At 39.5% G+C, this 20,121-nt stretch overlaps 1 long non-coding RNA gene across 4 annotated transcripts in view; it reads right to left on the bottom strand.

Moving 5' to 3' along the window:
- Window positions 1-20,121, bottom strand: part of LOC113598716 (uncharacterized) — a 131,392-nt gene that overhangs the window by 98,585 nt on the left and 12,686 nt on the right. For all 4 annotated transcript variants that reach the window (XR_008298389.1, XR_008298388.1, XR_008298387.1 and 1 more), the window contains one exon: window positions 15,349-15,435. This is a non-coding gene — a long non-coding RNA (uncharacterized LOC113598716). The remainder of the gene's footprint in view (window positions 1-15,348; window positions 15,436-20,121) is intronic.

Below are 20,121 nucleotides of genomic sequence, written 5' to 3'. Positions count from 1 at the left end.
TCCCAGCCACCCACAAGGCCAGGTAGAGTTGCACAACCCCTGCAGCAGTTACCTGAAGCTCTCAACAGCAGGGCCCAAACTGCTCCCTTGATCCAACACCTTCTCTATTACTCTTGCCCCATTTACAATGGAAGGCTTCTTGGTTAAATCATTGTCATTTCTCCGGTCAATTGTTGTGCCCTTTTGTTCAGCCATTTTGACATTATAGTGACCTTTAAAACTGAAAGTCCTTTGTAAACAAAAATGGAATTGGGGAGAAGCAGCAGTGTCCTTACTTTCTCTTACAGTTGTAAGAGAAAGAGAGAGCTACTTGTGAGACCCTCCCACCACATACAGTTGAATGGTACATTTGCTAAATAGAAAGCAAAAGGCTTTAATCTCCTTGAAAACATCTACCGAAGTGTATGCTCACCACCTGTATGCTCTATTGCTAAAGCCTTAATTTCAATGTTTGCTCTGAAATAAATGGGGAATTTCAGCTATAAATCCATGTCAAATAAAATATAATAAAATCAAACTAAAAGGAAAATCAAAGTAAAAGCAAAGTTATTAAGCGTATTTTCTGGAATGCTAATATGTCCTAGTATAATTCAGACATCCCCCCTCTTGGAAATTTTAAATTGTAACATTTCCAAATAGACACCATAGGGGTAAGAAAGTGGGACTGCACGAGTAGATGTGTCGAAAGAAGAAGAAAACCAAAAAATCGATGGACTCTGTAACCCACTTTTAGTGTTTGTTATAGAGTAGACATCTAGTTCACACTACAAGTGTGAGTAAACAAAATGATGGAGTTTATAAAATAGTAAGAACACTATGATTCGATTTCATTATTTTTAAATCTACACATTTAAAACAAATCTATACATACATTTGAGGAAAATATAGATATTTTCAGTTATGAGGTTGTGTATGTTTTGTCTTTTTTTACTTTTCAAAAAAATATATATATACATAAGATGTATATAGTTTTATAATATGTATACTTAACAGATATACTATATATTCTATGTATGCATATTTTACATGTGCACATATATTATGTATTTTATATATAACTTTTCTTTTTATATATACTATTATTCCTAACGCTGAAAATGATTTCTAATTTAAAAATAAATTACGCTATTTCATCGTGACTCAAGTGGTTGCTAAATTAAACTTTGAAAAGTTTGACAATTTATTTCATTCATTCATTTATTCAAACATTTATAGCAAATTTTGAGCATTGACCATATGTCAGGCCCTCTTATAGGGACCAAGGACACAGCATAAGACATAGGATATATGGCAGTGCCCTGTTCTCTTCTCAGGCAAACAAGACTCAAGTCCCAAACCCACAGAAGTCAGCTGTCTCCCAACACTGTCTAGATGATTTCAACAAATATTTATTGAGCAACTTCTACGTGCAGAATCTTGTGTTCAGTCTTCAGAGGATGAAAAGAAAAGAGACTGGGGTGAGACATAGCTTCAGACAGTGAAGACCAGTGAAACGTTGAATGTGTGTGAGTAAGTAGTGTTCACCCTGTGAAGACCCATTCTAAGCTCTATGTGAACTGACTCATTCAGTCTTTACAACAGCCTTATCAAGTAAGGTCATATTATCATCTCCATATTAAAGATGAAGATATTGAGGCTCAGGTAGTTTAAGTGTCTTGTACAACAGGAATCAGATGGCAAATGGCAGAGCTAGAATTTGAACCCAGGACATCTGGCTCCTAGCACCCAAGCTCTAAGCCACTGCTCCATATAGACGTGGATTTGGCAAATAAAAGGAAGGAGTGCATTCCAGAACAGGGGAAAAGACGTTGAGCACCGTTGGGAGTAGACCCGTGGGAGGGATATGACTGACAATGGCCAAGGCTTTATAGAAAAAGTATATGTAGCCTACAACGAGGAAACTTAAGTAATGGGAGTCTGGGAGCTTTGCCCTAAAAGTTACATGTAGATACATTAAAGGTAAAGCTAAACATGAGAAAAATCTGATAAAAGAATTTGAAGCCAAGTGGGTTGCAAACAGAAAGTTTGGGTGTATCAAAAAGTAAGTGGGTTTACCAGAAAGTAAAGAAATTTTTGTTCTGAAATATTTTGTAGTGATCAAAGTTGAGAAACTTGACGTAGGGAGACCCAGTAAAGTTATAGGCATGGGATAACTAAGAATGGGAGGGTCCGTCATGGGCACAAGAATGCCAGGTTCTGGGACTGGCCAGGCGAGAACATGGGGCAGCGTTTTGAGCAGGGCAGCCAACAGTAGGACCTAAGGGAAGAGAATTTTCTATAGAAAATGACTTGAGTTTTGTGGCCAATCTATCAGGCAGTTATTGTTGCAGCAGACCCATCACAAGTCTGACAGACGTGGGACCAGAGTGATGGACAGATACCTGGTTGGTGCTGTGGTCATCAGACCAAGATGAAGACATTATCTGATGGAGAAAGAACAAAATGCCGTGTGGATTCCACAGTGGACAAGGAAGGGAGACATCTCCAAAAGCGGAGACAGAAATCAAGAAGGGAAAAATAAATGAAAACGAGGGGAAAAAAAAAAGTCAATGCAAGACAGCCCAGATCAGAAAAAAGATTTTATAGAGTTAAAAAAAAAAAATCAATGTTTAATATTTTCACACATCTTCCATAATATTTGAAATACGTGCTTTCAGAACTTTACTGTGATCTTAAACTACATAAGTTGCCCATGTTAAAAATGAGAAAAAGTTGAATTCTGAAGGGCACTGACTTTTTTTTTTTTTTTTTTAGAAAACAACTATGATTGCAGTTATATTAATCACACACAAAGAAGCATGACAGTAACTTAACTTTCTTGGAGATTTCTGAAGTCAGATATACAAATCACATATTCATATTGCTGCTTTTTAGAATCAATGCTGATCTATTCCTGTAGCTGAGCCCTGCAGTTCAAAGGTATTTAACGTTAAGATCTGAGCTCACTGCTGCTCTGTAGAGATACGGCGTCGCAGAATTGTCCCAATGCTTAACAGGCTCAGGTTCTCATTTGCTGAGCAGATCATGCTCCCTGCACAAATGGCTTCTGCAGAACTGACTGTCACTGGGGAGGAAACAACTATTGAAAAGCATCCCCTGTCCTGCTTGGGAACACAAAGAGCCATCACATTCGAGATAAAATAAAGGAGAATCCTTTTGCAATGCAGAGAATCAGAGTCCCGCATCAGAAAACTGGTTACTTCTTATGAACCATTTTTACTTCTTTAAAGCCTTACCCAGTAGTAGAAGGCAACAGGGAAGAAATTCTTTCAAACACACCAACTTCTGTTATATCTCATAGACAAAGAATCTGTAGTCTTTTTCAACCTTTAGGGTTCCCACCAACACACACAAAAGGTATCAAATTTTTAGTTGTGCCAAAGACTGATCTTTTTCTCCAGCTGTTTACTTACCGCTCATCCACGAACCAATTAGTAAGTGTTTCTAGAAGAAGAGTAACATGTGGTGACCCACCCCTGGCACGGAGATTCGTTTCATAAGACGCCCGTGGCCAAGCGGACATGAACTGCCCCTTGAACATCTCCCAGCCAGACACCATGACCCATTCGCTCCTGACAGACCATATTCTTCATAGCCTCTATTCTAGAGCACATGGGATGTCTGCTAAATTGTTATTTGTTCCAAAGCATGCTTTTGCTGTGACAGATGCCCCCAACTCCTTCTCCCCGCTGAGCTCACGGAATCACAGCTGTGTTGTACCACAAGTACAGTGTTGTCAAATCTTTGCTTTGTTTAATTATTCAAGTTGGTTCTACCACAGAATTAGGCTGCCTGGGGGACATTATGGGATTTCAGCGTGAGCAACACGCATGAGCAGAGAGATGCCAACCCCTGCCAAGGGTCTGCACCAACCCCGTTTCCCACTCACAGTGGCAACCGAAAGCTCGCCCCCTAATAACCAGAAGCAGAGCTAGGTGGAAGGGTTTAATCAGAAGCTGGTTTGCCTCCATGCTGTAACTTAGTCCTTCAGGCCGGGAGCCCCACGTACACGTTCAAGACCAGGCTACAAGTTCAGCCTACAAGTGGTTACCACCTCAAAACTCAGGTTCTGGCCAATTTATGAACCCTAGATCAAGGTTGTGGTTTCCTGAATTTAACAGAAAGGTGAAGGGCAATTTTATCCTCCGAACTTACTTTTTCTTTATTCTTCCCAGGGTATTTAAAAAGCATAGAGAAGTGTTTATCTGTGACCTAGACATGGCCTAGTAATCCAGTGGTATTATGACAAGACTAACTTAAAGTGTTTATTTCTTTCACCCCATAAAATTAAAAAAGAATAGAATATTAGGAAAGGAAAGAGGCTTTAGAGATCATCTAGTTGGAGACCCACACTTTGCAAAGAGGAAATGCAGGCTCAGAGTGGGAGAGTAACTTGAAAAGAGTCACACAGCTAAGGAGTAGCACCCCTCCTGCTGTGTCCCAATTCAGGGCTTTGCTATGATGCCACACCTCCTCCAGTCACTGCAGCAGAAACCAAAAAAAGGCCCTTTCCTACCATCCTGCCGTCCTTTCTTTCTCTGCAGCTTGGCAGGGATGCGTGTCTTTCTCAGAAGGGAGGAGAGACTTCCCTGTGTCGTCTCCGTGCTGCATTAGTGTAAACCGTAGTTTAGGCTAGAGCGAGGAGGAAGGGGGGCAACTCGGGGAGGTCATACTTATAGGGCAGAGCGCCTCCCCATTCCTTGCAACATCCTGGTGCCTCGGTGTCTACGGGCTGAGAAATCAGGGCATAGAAAGGGACTTTTCTTGGTCAGCGTGTAACCAGGAGCGCAGCTGCGCTGGCGGCCGCACAATTCTCCAGGAGCAACCAGGCATCGGTCCAGCACCTCTGAGAACTGACTTCTTCCCTGCACCCGTGGAAAGATGCATTGCTCCAGCACTCCCAGGCTGGGAGGAGAGAAGCAGACCACAAAGCTGCAGAAGTGGAACCAAAACGTCCCGTTCGCAAGTCTCAGTGATCATTTTCAGTACTGGATTACTTTACAGAGCAGCATGGGGCCAACGGGAGGGGTGTGTGGTGTAAAACACACGCTCAATATTTCAATGATTGGTAGGTTTAGCTAAGTTCTATTTGGTTTTTTGTTTTTTTTTTTACTTGACTTCAAGAAACATAGACTTCTTAGAATTTTAAGGGTCCTGAGAGCTCAGCGAGTACAAAATACCAATTAACTGAGGCATCCTGCCTGTAACGGGCTTAGAGCCTTTCAACATATTTTATATTTAAAACAAGTTATAAAACTGAATTTGGTAACTTGTACTAATAAAATATTTCCCAGGAGAGGGAGAAGACTAAGACTGTTACCTGAGTATTTTATGGGCTTGTGAATTCCATATTTAAGTGCTTTCGTTGTACCTTGAGCTTAGACACAGGTGGCACAGGGCTGCTTATGATTCCAGGTAGCTTGCAAAAAAAAAAAAAAAAGAATCACAAAATGCCTACTATGTGCCAGGTGCTTTACAAAAGGCAAAGGCAGATGGCAAAACCAAATAGGATTTTGTCCTGCCAGCTTATAACAAGAGCAAGTCGCTGGACTCTATCTGCATTAACTTCCTTACCTAGGACCCTCTTCCTAACCTCCAGTCCTGAACTTGAACAGCTGTCTCCTCTGTACCCGCCCATTGCAGTGCATTTCTCAAGCAGAAATGTCCAAAGCTGAATGCATTATTTTCCTTCCAAGATGGATTTTCTGATTATTATAAATGATACCGCTATTTTCCGAGTCGTCCAAACACAGGAACTTGGGAGTCGGTTTTCATTCCACCCTTTTCCTACTCCTCAACTCAGCCACACCCTCCTATTGATCCTTGCATTTTGTAATCTTTAGAGTCCCTTCCTCTGCTCTGGTCGCATGGCCTCACACCTCCATCCCTGGGGCAAAGTGCTCACACGCGCTTGCACTAGTAACTAATTCTTCTCTCTCGCCCCACTGCCTGGCTCTCTCACTACCTTGCATACCATTCCCGAGAAATCTCCCTGAGATATCTCTTTGATCTTGTCACTCACTTGCTCAAGCATTTTTGAGCAGCCAGCCTTGGCTTTCAGAAGAATTTAATTGCCTTAGCTTGACATTTGCAATGTCCCCTCCTCTAGTGGTTACTTACTGTCTATCATCTCCTCCCGGCTCCCCAAAGATATATTCTCTTCCACGTGTGCCATTTGCTAATGCTTTTTCTCTACTTGAAATGCCTTCGCTCCCCCTCCACTCATTACCACCCTGACGACTTCCAAGGGGCTGTCCCTCCTCATCAAGTCACTTTCTCCTAATTCTTTGAACATATATTATCTGTACCACCCATCTGCCCACATTGTATCATATACTGTCTTATACTACTGCTATTTTTCTATATCTTCTATTACATATTTATTGAGTTATCTGTAAAGTACAAAGGGATGTACAGGTTAGGGATTCGATGATAAATAAGAATTATAGTATAGGAAGAGAACATGTACACAAAGAACATTAATATTTACCATCACATAAGAACGTTAAAAAGTAGGAAACCAGAGCAAAGAAAGAGTACCTGCAAATAAAGGTCTCAAAAAACATTCATGGAGAAGGCAGCATTTGACCTAAACCCTAAAATTTGGATAGCATTTTATGATATCGAAGACATAGTGGATTCTCCAAGAACATGTGTTAATTGAGTAAACCATAATGACTTAATAAAGCACAAAAATTGATACACAGCACAAGGTAGTTTGTCAAAAATCACCTGCTAACTTAATGACAGAGATTAGAAACGTTTACGTAAAGGGCTCCTGAGCAGTTCTCAATCCAGATAGACATTCCAGCATTTTTTTTTTCTTTGCTCTTCAAGCCTGCCCAGATCCTGTATCATGATCTACTTGGAGACCTGCAATATGGTTGTGTTAAGCCAGAGCTGGGCAGGATCTGAGCGCCAGCAGAGTGCAGGGCGCAGACCGGCCTTTCCAGTGCCTGTAGCTGTAAGCTACTGCTGGAAGGAGCTTCTTTCCAGGGGGAGGAAAAGACTCCACTTTTATCCTTCCTGAGAACAGGAGAATGTCTTGAAGGCAGCCTCCCAGACCTGCCATTTGTCCTGTTTGTAACAAGCTCCACGGAGCCAGTCTTTCAGTCCACATCATGAGTGGGGAAATAAAGGTATCGAACATCAAGGAACTGCTTGAAGTCACAGAGCAAACCAGTAGCGAGCGGCTATAATAACATCAAGGGGCTGGGGTCTTCTGCCCCAAGTCCAATGGGTCATGCCACCTGCTACTTGGAGTGGCCAGAATGAGTCCCAGGGCTTTCTTTGACAGTGGAACCTTCGGACAACCCTGGTCTCTTTATGTATTAACAGACCATATCAACTCTCCCGCCTGCCACGTACTGAGCTCCCCACTCCCACAGACACCGACATTACAGGTACCTAAAGAGCAGGCTATAAATATTAATCAAGAGAGTGAAGTTCATGCCTGAGAATGTTATGACAGCCGAAGTAACACATAGGACAGAAATTGCTTCCACGGAATAAGGAGACATCTTTTCTCTGTGTGAAGCCTCTGCCTGCAATGTAATTTCCGATGGCGGTGGCAGTATGAAGGAAAGAGTAGGAAAGCCAACCAATGTGGTTCTGTATAATGAATACATTGATGAGGTCTTGTGAAAGTAAATAAAGTCCCTGTAAAACACTGGGAAGTTTCTTTGAAAATAGCCCGTAAACTGATCATAAAGGCTACCTCAGCCTAAAAGCCAAGGCCATGAATATAATTAGGACTCACTGAAAGAATCCAGACTGAGGGTGAGGGGGAGTCTAAGTACTGAGCCTACGAAGGGAACAAGAAGAGAATGGTTAGGTAGGAATGTTAATTACCTCTTGAATAGACCCCTGAGGAGATTCGGCCCCCTTCATCCTCTTTTGGGGTAAGGCCCAGTGATGGGGATAAGAAGTTAACGATAAAATTTCACAGCCAGACTAAGTTCTTGCCTTCATGCAGTCAAGAGCAGTTGTGATTATTCCCAGACTTGGGGTATTTCTCGAGTATGGTTGAGCTTAAAGACATAGGAAACGTACCAAGGGTGGTTCCAAAAATCCTTGAATTTTTATAAACCTACTAATTAAGAACTTAATTTTTTTTAAGTTTATTTATTTTGAGACATAGAGAGAGGGGTGGGGAGGGGCAGAGAGAGAGAGAGAGAGAGAGAGTCCCAAGCAGGCTCCACACTGTCAGTGCAGAGCCTGAGGTGGGACTCAATCTCACAAACCATGAGATCATGACATCAGACGAAATTGGACACTTAACTGACTGAGCCACCCAGGTGCCCCATTAAAAGAAATCCTTTTTAACAAAACCAAAGCTAAAGTTTCTATAATCAGATCATCTTCAGAATTATATCACAAAGTTATAAGATTGGCTGAGTAAATTTAGTGCAATAAATGTCACAGTGATAACTTCCTGAAAAACTGAGAAGGAAAGAAACAAATCACTGAATCAACAAAATACGAAGGAATGTAGAAATATGGTTATGTTGGGATAGGAGGCATAGAATAATACACTGAAAAAGGCGCTTTTCCAAAGATGATATAACTTAAATTGCACTAAAAAAACATACATGGTGGAATTTTTTAATTATACACATACAAAAACTTCTATAAATCACCTTAACAAAATCAAAACAGGAAATATTCATTCACATAAGGTATACATAAATGCTGTAAAATGCTGAGCACAAGAGACAGAACTTCAACTAAACATAGAAATGTGATGTAATTAAATAGGACATATAGTTATGACAGTACAGACTATTCCCCTTGCCAAATTAGCGACCATCAAAAGAAATTTTATCTGGATTAAATCCCACAAAAATGAGCAAATTATATTAATCAGATTGTAAAGGTCAATTAATAACCATAATACAATAGATAAAGCACATAATTATATGAACTGTAATACAAGTCAATAAAGTTTTATTGTACTTAACAGAATTGGGTAAATTATTATATTGTCCTAGATTTTTGTATCAAAAGTAAATTTAAAGTAACTGGACCACTGTATAAAAATGTTTAACGAATACTTATTCAGTGCCTACTATCTGTAAGTCAACCCTTACACAGAATTTCTTTGTTCAATTGTGGCCCTGTTAATTTGAAGGTGGACCACGTTTTATCCCAAAACATCCCGATGAGTTTTATCACAAAAACTCATTTATCCCCTTATGTACACTTAACTTTCATTAGGACTCTGGCTACCACAAAATGCTTGACTGCATTTCAGTAGAAAAAGAGGTGCTACATTACAGACACTTTTGTGTGGCATCCTCTGGTCTCACCTCTTCCCACTACCCAAACCACATTGAACTATCCAAGCTGCCCTGAATATGCCACACTCTTTAACACCATCATGACTTCTGCACAGGCTGTTTTTTCCACCACCTGCAACCACCATTGCCCTCCCAAGCACATACTGAAACACATACACACACTTAGCTGCTTTTCAAATCTTTAGTACGTGCTTCAGGGCTAGATTCAAATATCATGCTGCCTTATGAAGCCTTAATGTTTCCCCACAGTTAAGTCAGGCCACTATTCAGACCATTTTTAACAAATATGTATAAAATAACTTCCTTATAGCATCTAACAAACTGAACAATAATTTATCTATGTATGCATTTGTTTTCCATTAGACTGTAAGTTTCTCAAGACAGTCTGCATTTTATTCTCCTTTATATTCTCAGGTTTCAGCACAATAACTGGAATTTAATGGCTGCATAATAAATGATGAATAAAGAATGAATAAATGAATGAATGAATTCAGTGAATGAAAAGATGGGGGAAGAATCAGAGTGTCAAAATTACCCTTCCTGGCCTGCCGCTAACTACCCGAGGAACCTAAGAGCAGTAAACCTTCTGAATACAATTTCTTCCTGTTAAATAAGAGAGTTGGATTGGATCATCTAAAGATCTCTCCAATAGTAACAATAAAAAAGAAATAACATTTTTTGAGCTCCTTCTAAATGTGAGACACCGGCTCAGTGCTTCACATGCACATTAACACTAATCTTTATGACACTTGTACAAAGTGGGTACTATTTATTCCTGTTTTGCAGATAAGAAAATTCAGAGTTAAAGTAACTTATGGCTCCACACATTGTGAGGGTAAATTTAGGACTCGTGCCCAGGTCTGTCTGGTTCCAAAGCCCATACTGTTCCCTAAGACACTAGTAATAGAGGATGTTGGCAACTTGCAGGCATATTGTAAGTGTTAAGATTATCCACTTTTGTGTGCAAGTGGAGGATTATCTATCCACTTTTGTATACAAGATTCCATGTCATCGAAGAATGGTGATAATTTGGCCATTCTGTTCTGGGCTACTAAGCACATATACCACACCAGTTATTACTGAAATCCACTTCAGATCCTGGCAATCAACTCCTACCTAGATCAAACTGAAGGTCACAAGTTATCTCAATTCCCAGTAGATAAAACCTCTACTAAAATGTGTTGATGTAAAACCTCACTAAAATATTGATGTCCTCGAAGAAGGTGGAGGGATAGCTGTTTAGAATTTCTTTGTAGCAGAGAGAAAAGATTCATTGCCAAACCCAAGGCCTAGCGAGTTTCTGAAGAACAAGATTTTGCTATATATATATATATATATATATATATATATATATATATATGTAAGTCATTACTTACGGTGGGTCGTTCTCTGCTTATTGGAATGGAAACAAAAACAAAAGATATATACCTTAAGATCAGGAAATATGACTTTTTCATATCCTGTTATCAGCATACTATGAGTTCAATGCATAATTAGATATTTACATATCTTCCTCTACTCACAAGGGGGTTACCTCCTGATAAGCCCATCGTAAATTGAAAATACCTTTAGTTGAAAATTCAGGGGCACCCGGATGTCTCAGTCAGTTAAATGTCAGACTCCTGACCTCATCTCAGGTCTCGATTTCAGGGTCATGCATTCAAGCCCCATATTGGGCTCTGCATTGGGCATGAAGCCTACTTTTAAAAAAAAAAAAAAAAGAAGAAAGAAAGAAAATGCATTTAATACACCTAACCTACTGAACATCATAGTTTAGCCTATCTTAAACATGCTCAGAACACTTGTATTAGCCTACAGTTGGGCAAAATCATCTAACACAAAGCCTGCTTTATAACAACTGTTGAATATCGCATATATTCTATTGAATACTGTACTGAGAGCAAAAAACAGAAGGTCTGTACTGGTACAGAGTGGTTATAAGTGTGTCAGTTGTTTATCCTCATGATCGCATGGCTGCCTGCGAGCTGTGGCTGGTTGCCACTGCCTGGTATAATATAATATCATTGTTTTATATATATATATATATATATATATATATATATATATATATATATATATGAATAATGTTAGCCTCAGAAAAGATAAAAATTCAAACTTCAAAGTAGAGTTTCTACCTTTTTTTTTTAACGTTTATTTATTTTTGAAAGAGAGAGAGGGAGAGACAGAGAGCGTGAGTGGGGGAGGGTAGAGAGAGTGGGAGAAACAGAATCAGAAGCAGGCTCCAGGCTCTGAGCTGTCAGCAACCTCTACGTAAGGTTCCATATACTCAATACAGGGCTCGAAGTCATGAACCGCGATATCATGACCTGAGCCGAATCATGACCTGAGCTGCGATATCCCCGACTGAGCCACCCAAGAGCCCTGCCAAAGTACAGTTTCTACTGAATGCATACTACTTTTGTGCCATCATAAAGACAAAAAGTCAGAAGTCGAATCGTTGTTAGTTGGGGACTATCTGTATACCTAGTCATACGTTTTGCTCTTTACGTTCAGGAGCTTTTTCCCTCCATCTCCTTAAAACATGGAAACTATCTGTTCAGTGTACTTTTTCATTTGCTTTCGCAATTACGTGGGGTGGAAATTTTTGGAAAAATAAATACCAAGATCTCAGAAATTATCTCTGGGAATTGGGATTATAGGAAACTTTCACTCTTTATATTACTCATTTTGGCATTATTCAAATTTCCTATAAAGATCATGCATCGGTTTTGCAATTTGAAAAGGCATGTATATAATCACAGTCTTTAACAATGAGTTTAAAAAAGTGTATCATATACATCTGATGAAAAAGAATACACACGATAAATCAGAAAGTTCAGGTTTACTTTGCCTCTAGATGACTTGGGAACTCTTAGCATTAGAAGATAATGCAGATGTGCAGAATATTATCTAATATCTGGCCTTGAATGGGTATCTAGGGATTGACAACATCTCAAAGGATGCCATGTAGTATTGAGTCATAAAATGCCTTTAATTTAAAATCACCTCCAAAGTATACTCCAACATTTGGCACAGGGAATACTACGAGCCCATGAGGGAAATGTTCTAATCCTTCAGCATAAGGACTCCAGGTCGTGTTCTTCATTTAAGCCTGCATCACCTCTTAATCTTGACAACAAAATCCTCTCCAAAATTTTGGCAAGCGTATCAGGAATGATGCTGCCAAACAAGCATCATTACCGATCAGTCTGGTTTTCCCTCTGCTGAAACATGAAGCTATCTAACAAAAATTGCTTGATGCAAATCACAAACAGGTTTTCCACAAATTTGGCTCTTTGGTTTATGAGCAGAAGGAAGGAAAATTACCCGATAGTTACCTCTGTCTGCCCACCGACACTATCTATCACATGTTGGCCAACTATGAGCCGTGGGTCAAATCTGGCTGTTCCCTGTCCCATCTCTTAACTGTTTCTATGATCCACAAACTAAGAATAGTTTTTTACATTGCTGGATAAAAATCAGAAGAAGAACAATGTTTCATGACGTGTGAAAATCACATATAATTCACATTTCCGTGTCCATAAATAAAATTTTATTGGAACACAGCCCACTGATTCATTGATGTATTGTTTATTGCTGCTTATATGCTACAACAGGGTTGAGTCATTCCAACAGTAACCATATGGCCCTCTGGAATGGTGGAATAATATCTCCCAAAAATTCACATCCACCCAGAACCTCAGAATGTGAACTTATTTGGAAATAGGGTCTTTGTAGATGAAATTAAGAGGAGGTCATGTTGGGTTAGGGTAGGCCCTAGATTCAATGGCTAGTGTCCTTATAAAAACAGGAAGGTACACAGATACACAGAAGGAAGGAATTTATGTGGAGATAGAGGCTGAGATTGAAACGAGGCATCTACTAGTTCAGGAACACCAAGGATTGCCAGCAACCATCAGAGGCTTGAAAGGAGACATGGAATGGTTTCTTGTTCAGAGCCTCCAAAACTCTAAGAGAGTAAATATCTGTTGATATGAACCACCAAAAGAAACAAATTTCAGTTTTTGTGGTATTTTATTACGGCAGCCTAGGAAACTAATAGATCGGTAAAATCTAAAGTATCTGGCCCCTTCCATAAAAATGTTGCTGACTCTTTTTTTTTTAATTTTTTAAAAATTTATTTATTTTGAGAGAGAGACAGAGAAAGCCAGAAGAAAAGGGGCAGAGAGAGAAAGAGAATCCCAAGCAGGCTCCACACTGTCAGTGCAGAGTCTGACATGGCGCTCAAGCCCGCAAACTGAGATCATGACCTGAGGCCAAAAACCAAGAGCTGGACACTTAACCAACTGAGCCACCAAGGTGACCTTGTTGCTGAGTCTTAATACAGAGAATTGTGCCCTGGAAAAAAACTCAACACAGGATGTTACCCTAGGCCGATTTAACCAGGGCAATACTGGGTCTGGAAAGGGCATACAAGAATTAAAAGACCACAGGGCAGATAGAGGACAAGGCAGTTCTCACCACACAGGCTCATACTTAACTTACAGTTTTTTCTTAAACTCACAGAAGAATACTACTTTTTTATTTTAGTTGTTGACCACACACTGTTATGTCGCACTGCATGAGTTTCAACAACAGCACTTTGACTTAAAAGTTCATGAGAACCTCACCATTCCATTTTCTGTGAGTGTAACAAGAAGTCAGTGTCTTAGTTATGTGGGGCCAATGGTCAAGAGCAGGCTGGGAGAGGTTATCTGACTCTCTCTAAGGAACGGTCCCCCTGTAACTACACCTGAATCTGGCTGAATACGAATGCCACCCCCCCATTTGAGTTTCTAGGAAGTGCTGTTGAGATCACTACAGAGTCTCACAGCAGTACCTCAAACTCTTTAAACTCAGAGGCATTCAATAAATATGTGTTAATTGATTAATGAATATCCACTTCTATTCACTGGTAATATTTAAAGAAGACTCAGGGTTTTAGTACCTTCCATCATATTTAAGATCCTTGTAATCTCTAATACTGGTGTTCTACTGGATATAAAAACACGGTAAGAGGGTAATGAAATGCTTCCTTCTCAATAATCACTTAATTTTTGTGTCACCCGAATTTATCTGACTCAAGACTAGATTTGTATCTTGGCTTACCTATTCAAATAAAGGATGAAACACACCTAGTGAGAAGAAGATGAAATGTCACGTGTAATTATAACACAAACACAAAAAACACACATGATGCCGGCCACAGAAGATCGGGAACTCTGTGCCCAGGATACCAAACAACTCAAAAAATACTCACATTTCAGTTATGCACCAAATTATAATTTGCCTTGCATGACAGGGAACTTCTAAGACTTTGCTGATTCTTACACCAACCACCACGATTCTCCAAGTGGAGCTGAAGGTTCAAACTTGGTTTGATGAACCCCTTGCTTCTTGGCTAAGAAAACACCAAAATTGCCAACCAGGCAAGCTACATGATGCAAAGCTCCCTTCCAAATCTTCTTTAGTAAGGAAGACATGGGTCAGCCAAAAAAGCATCAATTCCCCAGTAAAAAGCTGGTACATGGATATCCTGAGACAGCCATTTCCAGCCCATCTGCGCACCAGATCCCCAGTACTCTCACTTAAGGTGTAGTTGCTACCTGAAAGAGTGGAGGCTTACCTGACTGAGCTTACGGGTTCGTGTGCACAGCCACGAGAACAAGGGACAAACAGAGATACTGAAGTTTACGTGTAATTATTTTAAATGTTTTCATCTTAAAATAAGAACATTTCATTTTTTAAAACAATACGCATTGGGGGCACCTGGGTGGTTCAATCAGTTAAGCATCTTACTCTTGACTTGGGCTTGGGTCATGGTCTCACAGTCCAAGAGTTCAAGCCCCAAGTTGGGTTCTGTGCTATGTCAGCAAGGAGCCTGCTTGGAATTCTCTCCCTCTCTCTTTGCCCCCACCACACTCATGCTCTCTCTCAAAAGAAATACATAAGTTTTAAAAAATTGTTTTAAATATGTTTTCTGTCAAGAGGAACTGGATGAAGGACAGCAAAACAAAGTACAAGAACCATACTTAATGTACTGGATTACCTTCTGTACCACATCTTCCCAGGATCCATTGCACCAGAGAGGAGCCACAGACTTCAACAGTAGGATCTAAGAAGTTCTGTGAGACTCCTGTGAACAGTGACATAAGGATTTTATTAAAATACAAGGCTTATCCACGTTCTGCCATTCACTTGTGGGAGGCTCCACCTGGCTTCTGAACACCCAAGAGGTGTCATGGAAGGTTCATAACTCACTCATTACTGAGGGAGGAGCCACCCCTGAAAACAAGGATGTCAGATTCCTCATCCTCACGTACTGCTTCCTTATGGCATCTAGACTTTCTCAAACATTTTGATGACTATCTCCACAAGTGCTGGAAATTCAGACACCTCCTGAAGCAAGATAAACCACGTCCTCTCTATTTTATGTTGTGACCTTTACTTCTTCAACTGACCTCCATTCTATGCAACCCGGCTCCCCTCATCTTTGGTCCTTTCAGTCTGTGCCTTTCCTAACTTTTTGGGGTTCAGAACGAGCCACGTTTTTATCATCTACTAAATCTACTTTTGACTGGATCAACATTTAAATGGGCTATTCTACGCATTTCATTTTTTTTAATTTTTACATTTGATGTGATCTAACAGGCATCACTGGCATCTTACCTGAGGCACTGTACTTAAAAATAGAGAAAAATGATAGAGAGGCAGTTAAATCTTTCAGAGTTCTTCTCTTTCCAATATGGAATTAGCATAAATATCTGCTTACTTTAAAGAAAGTGTCTAAAGACCTTTGCATAATTGAGGGACACAATGCATCAGGCATCCCTCCTGACTAGCCACCTGTTGAAATTGTTAGGATACATCACTAAGCCAGAATCTATCCATGTTACTGATCTTACTTTTTTTTTTTAACTTTGTTTAACATTTATTCATTTTTTTCAGAGACAGAGAGAGACACAGCATGAGTGGGGAGGGGCAGAGAGAGAGGGGGACACAGAGTCTGAAGCAGGCTCCAGGCTCTGAGTTGTCAGCACAGAGCCTGACGCGTGGCTCAAACTCGTGGATGACGAGATCATGACCTGAGCCGAAGTCAGACGCCCAACCGACTTAGCCACCCAGGCGCCCCTTACTGTCCTTACTTTAAGTTTTGATACATAATGCTGATATCATATTTACTGAAATTTGCAGATTCCCCCTGACATTAAAGTACTTGATGATGGATTTACAGTGCCCTGACAATTGCTAAAACTACCATCAGTTTGTCAAGTGTTGACAGTGATCAAACAACTCTGCTTTGCAACCATACTAAATAAAAGACAAATGCTAAGCTTAATTATAATTATAATGCTTTTCAATTTTATGAACGGAATGATATCATATAGCTTTATTTTGTCAGTGAAGTTTGAAATTAGTGTTTAAAAAGATTTGTTGAGGTTTTACTTATGGGAAGCCTTAAAAAGTTTTTTTTTAATGGGAATGCAAGCTGGTGCAGCCACTCTGGAAAACAGTATGGAGGTTCCTCAAAAAACTAAAAACAGAATTACCCTACGACCCAGCAATTGCACTACTAGGCATTTACCCACGAGATACAGGTGTGCTGTTTGGAAGGGACACATGCACCCCATGTTTATAGCAGCACTATCAACAATAGCCAAAGTATGCAAAGAGCCCAAATGTCCATCGATGGATAAATGGATAAAGAAGATGTGGTATATATATATATATATATATATACATACACACACACACACACACACACACACACACACACACAATGAAGTATTACTCGGCAATCAAAAAGAATGAAATCTTGCCGTTTACAACTACGTGGATGGAACTGGAGGGTATTACGCTAAGTGAAATTAGTCAGTCAGAGAAAGACAAAAATCATATGACTTCACTCATATGAGGACTTTAAGAGACGAAACAGATGAACATAAGGGAAGGGAAACAAAAATAATACAAAAATGGGGAGGGGGACAAAACAGAAGAGACTCATAAATATGGAGAACAAACTGAGGGTTACTGGAGGGGTTGTGGGAGGGGGGATGGGCTAAATGGGTAAGGGGCACCAAGAAATCTACTCCTGAAATCATGTTTCATTATATGCTAACTAATTTGGATGTAAATTAAAAAAAAAAAGACATCAGTGTGGATAATAAGCTAATACGTAAGTATGAATGTCGTGTATCTAATTTAAAAATAAACAGGATATACAAAACTGAAAAAAAAATTTTTAATATTTATTTATTTTTGCGAGAGAGACAGACTGTGAGTGAGGGAGGGGTAGAGAGAGGGGGAGGCACAGAATCCGAAGCAGGCTCCAGGCTCTGTGCCTTCAGCAGAGAGCCCAATGCGGGGCTCAAACCCACAAACCAGACCTGAGCTGAAGTTGGATGCTTAACCAACGGAGCCACCCAGGCGTCCCACTCATGGGAAGCCTTTAAAGAAACATTAGGTTAAAAATAAATCTTCTCAGGGGCAGTTGACCTTTCGGTTGACTCTTGATTTCAGCTCAGGTCACAATCTGACAGTTTGTGGGTTCTAGCCCCACATCGGGCTCTGCGGGGATTGTGCAGAGCCTGCTTGGGATTCTCTCTCTCTCTCTGCCCCTCCCACTAGCTCTTTCTCTCTCTCAAAAATGAATAATAAATAAACATTACAAAATAAATCTCCTGAAATTCTATCAACATACATATTACTCACTTTGAACATGAATTAAATTTGAGAAATTTTAACCTTATGAGTCTATTTTTCCAATTTCTTGTGATTCAGACTTATGGAATTATGTTATATTTCTTTCACTCAGATTCATTATTCAACTTGAAGTCACCTTTAAGAGACAGAGGCAGTGACAAGAGTGAGACTGTAGAAAGAAGCTGAATTTTTGGGGAGTGGGACCAATCAGAAGTCTTGGTTTCTGATCTTTACTCTGTTACTAACCAGTTAAATTTAGGCAAATCACCTACTATTTCTGGCCTTCGATCCTATAGTAACCCATTTACAAACAACAGGGACTATAATGTGCAGCATGCTAGCTATAGTTAATAACGCGTTAAGAGACTAAATCTTAAACGGCCTCATCACACACACAAAAAATTTCATTACCATGTATGGTGACAGATGGTAACTAGACTTATTATGGTGATCATTTTGTAGTGTATACAAATATTGAATCATCATGTTGTACACATGAAACTAATATGTTATACCTCAGTAAAAAAAGAAATAGAAAATAAAACAATCGGAGAAAGATAAAACAATAGATTGTCTCGGAATAATTTGCACAACATATAATGAAGACATCTCTAACTCTATACCTAAGGATGTAAAGGAGACCTGAAAACAGAGACATGTGATGTTCCTGAAGGGTAAAGTCAGTATTATAAAAAATGTCAATTTTACACAAATTGATTTTCAATTTGTATAACTTTACATAATCACATCAAATATTTAGAGAGAAAATGTTTTTGGAACTAAAAGGTTGTTCCCAAATTTCATTTGGAAGAATAAATGACTAAGAAAGTTGACTTTTTAAAACAAAAGAACAAATATCCCTACCAGATATCAAAATACATTACAAAGTTATACAAACTAAAAAAATAGGGGTGCCTGGGTGGTGCAGTCAGTTGAGCATCTGACTCTTGATGTCAGCTCAGGTCATGATCTCAGAGGTTCATGAGATCGAGCCCCACATCGGGCTTTGCAGTGACACTGTGGAGCCTGCGTGGGATTCTCTGTCTCCCTCTCTCTCGGTCCCTCCCCTGCCTCACACTACCTTTCAAAATAAGTTCCAATTGAATTAATAATCACAACATTTTTAAAAATATAACAAACCCGAGAAAAATATATACGTAATTTTAAGGGAGCAAAGTCATTCCTAAATAAGACAGAAGACCCAGAAGCCATAAGGAAAACAACAGACAGAAACTAAACTTTTATGCACAACAAAAGGCCACACACTAAGTTAAAAGAGGTGACAGACTGGAAGAAAATATCTGCAACATACAACAGTAAGGAGGTGGGGCACCTGGGTGGCTCAGTGAGTTAACCATCCCATGCTTGATTTCAGCTCAGGCCATGATCTCACGGGTTCATGAGTTTGAGCCCTGTTATCAGGCTCTGCGCTCACAGTACGGAGTCTGCTTGGGATTCTCTCTCTGCCCTTCTCCCAACTACATACATGTGCTCTCTATATATCTAAAAATAAATAAACTTAAACAGAAAGGGGGTAAATTGCTATAATATGTAAAGAGTATAAAGCTCTTTCAAATCAAAAATAAAAAGACAGTCTGATATAATTAGGTAAAAGAGTAAGAACGAGGAAAAGAAAAAAATGATAAAAAATGTGAAACAACACTGATCTTACTAATTATTTCCCATCAAATTACAAAACACTGAAAAACCGATATTACGCAGTTTTCACAAGGAAATGGGGAACCAGGCATTTTCATCACTGCTCACTTGACTATAAACAATCACATTTTTGTAGGTCAATTCAGCAACATCATCAATATGCTATAGATTCTGATAACGAATCATAACCTTTGATGAAACAATGTTACTTTGACAATCCATCCTGCAAAAATACCTACACATCTGGACAAATGTATATATGAGTATTAATAATATAATAGAGAAAATTTTAAAACAGCTTACATATTCATCCGTAGGAAGAATTACTAAATACATTTTAAAAGTTCTATACGAACTCTGAAACGTGATGTGGTGGCTAAGAAGAATGAGGTTTTTTCTTGGGCCGCCTGGGTGGCTCAGTTGGTTGAGCATCTACTCTTGATTTTGGCTCAGGTCATGA

Source organism: Acinonyx jubatus, chromosome B2 (genome assembly GCF_027475565.1).
Source record: "Acinonyx jubatus isolate Ajub_Pintada_27869175 chromosome B2, VMU_Ajub_asm_v1.0, whole genome shotgun sequence".
In the NCBI taxonomy this organism is placed as follows: domain Eukaryota; kingdom Metazoa; phylum Chordata; class Mammalia; order Carnivora; family Felidae; genus Acinonyx; species Acinonyx jubatus.
This window is presented reverse-complemented; position numbering and strand designations above follow the sequence as displayed.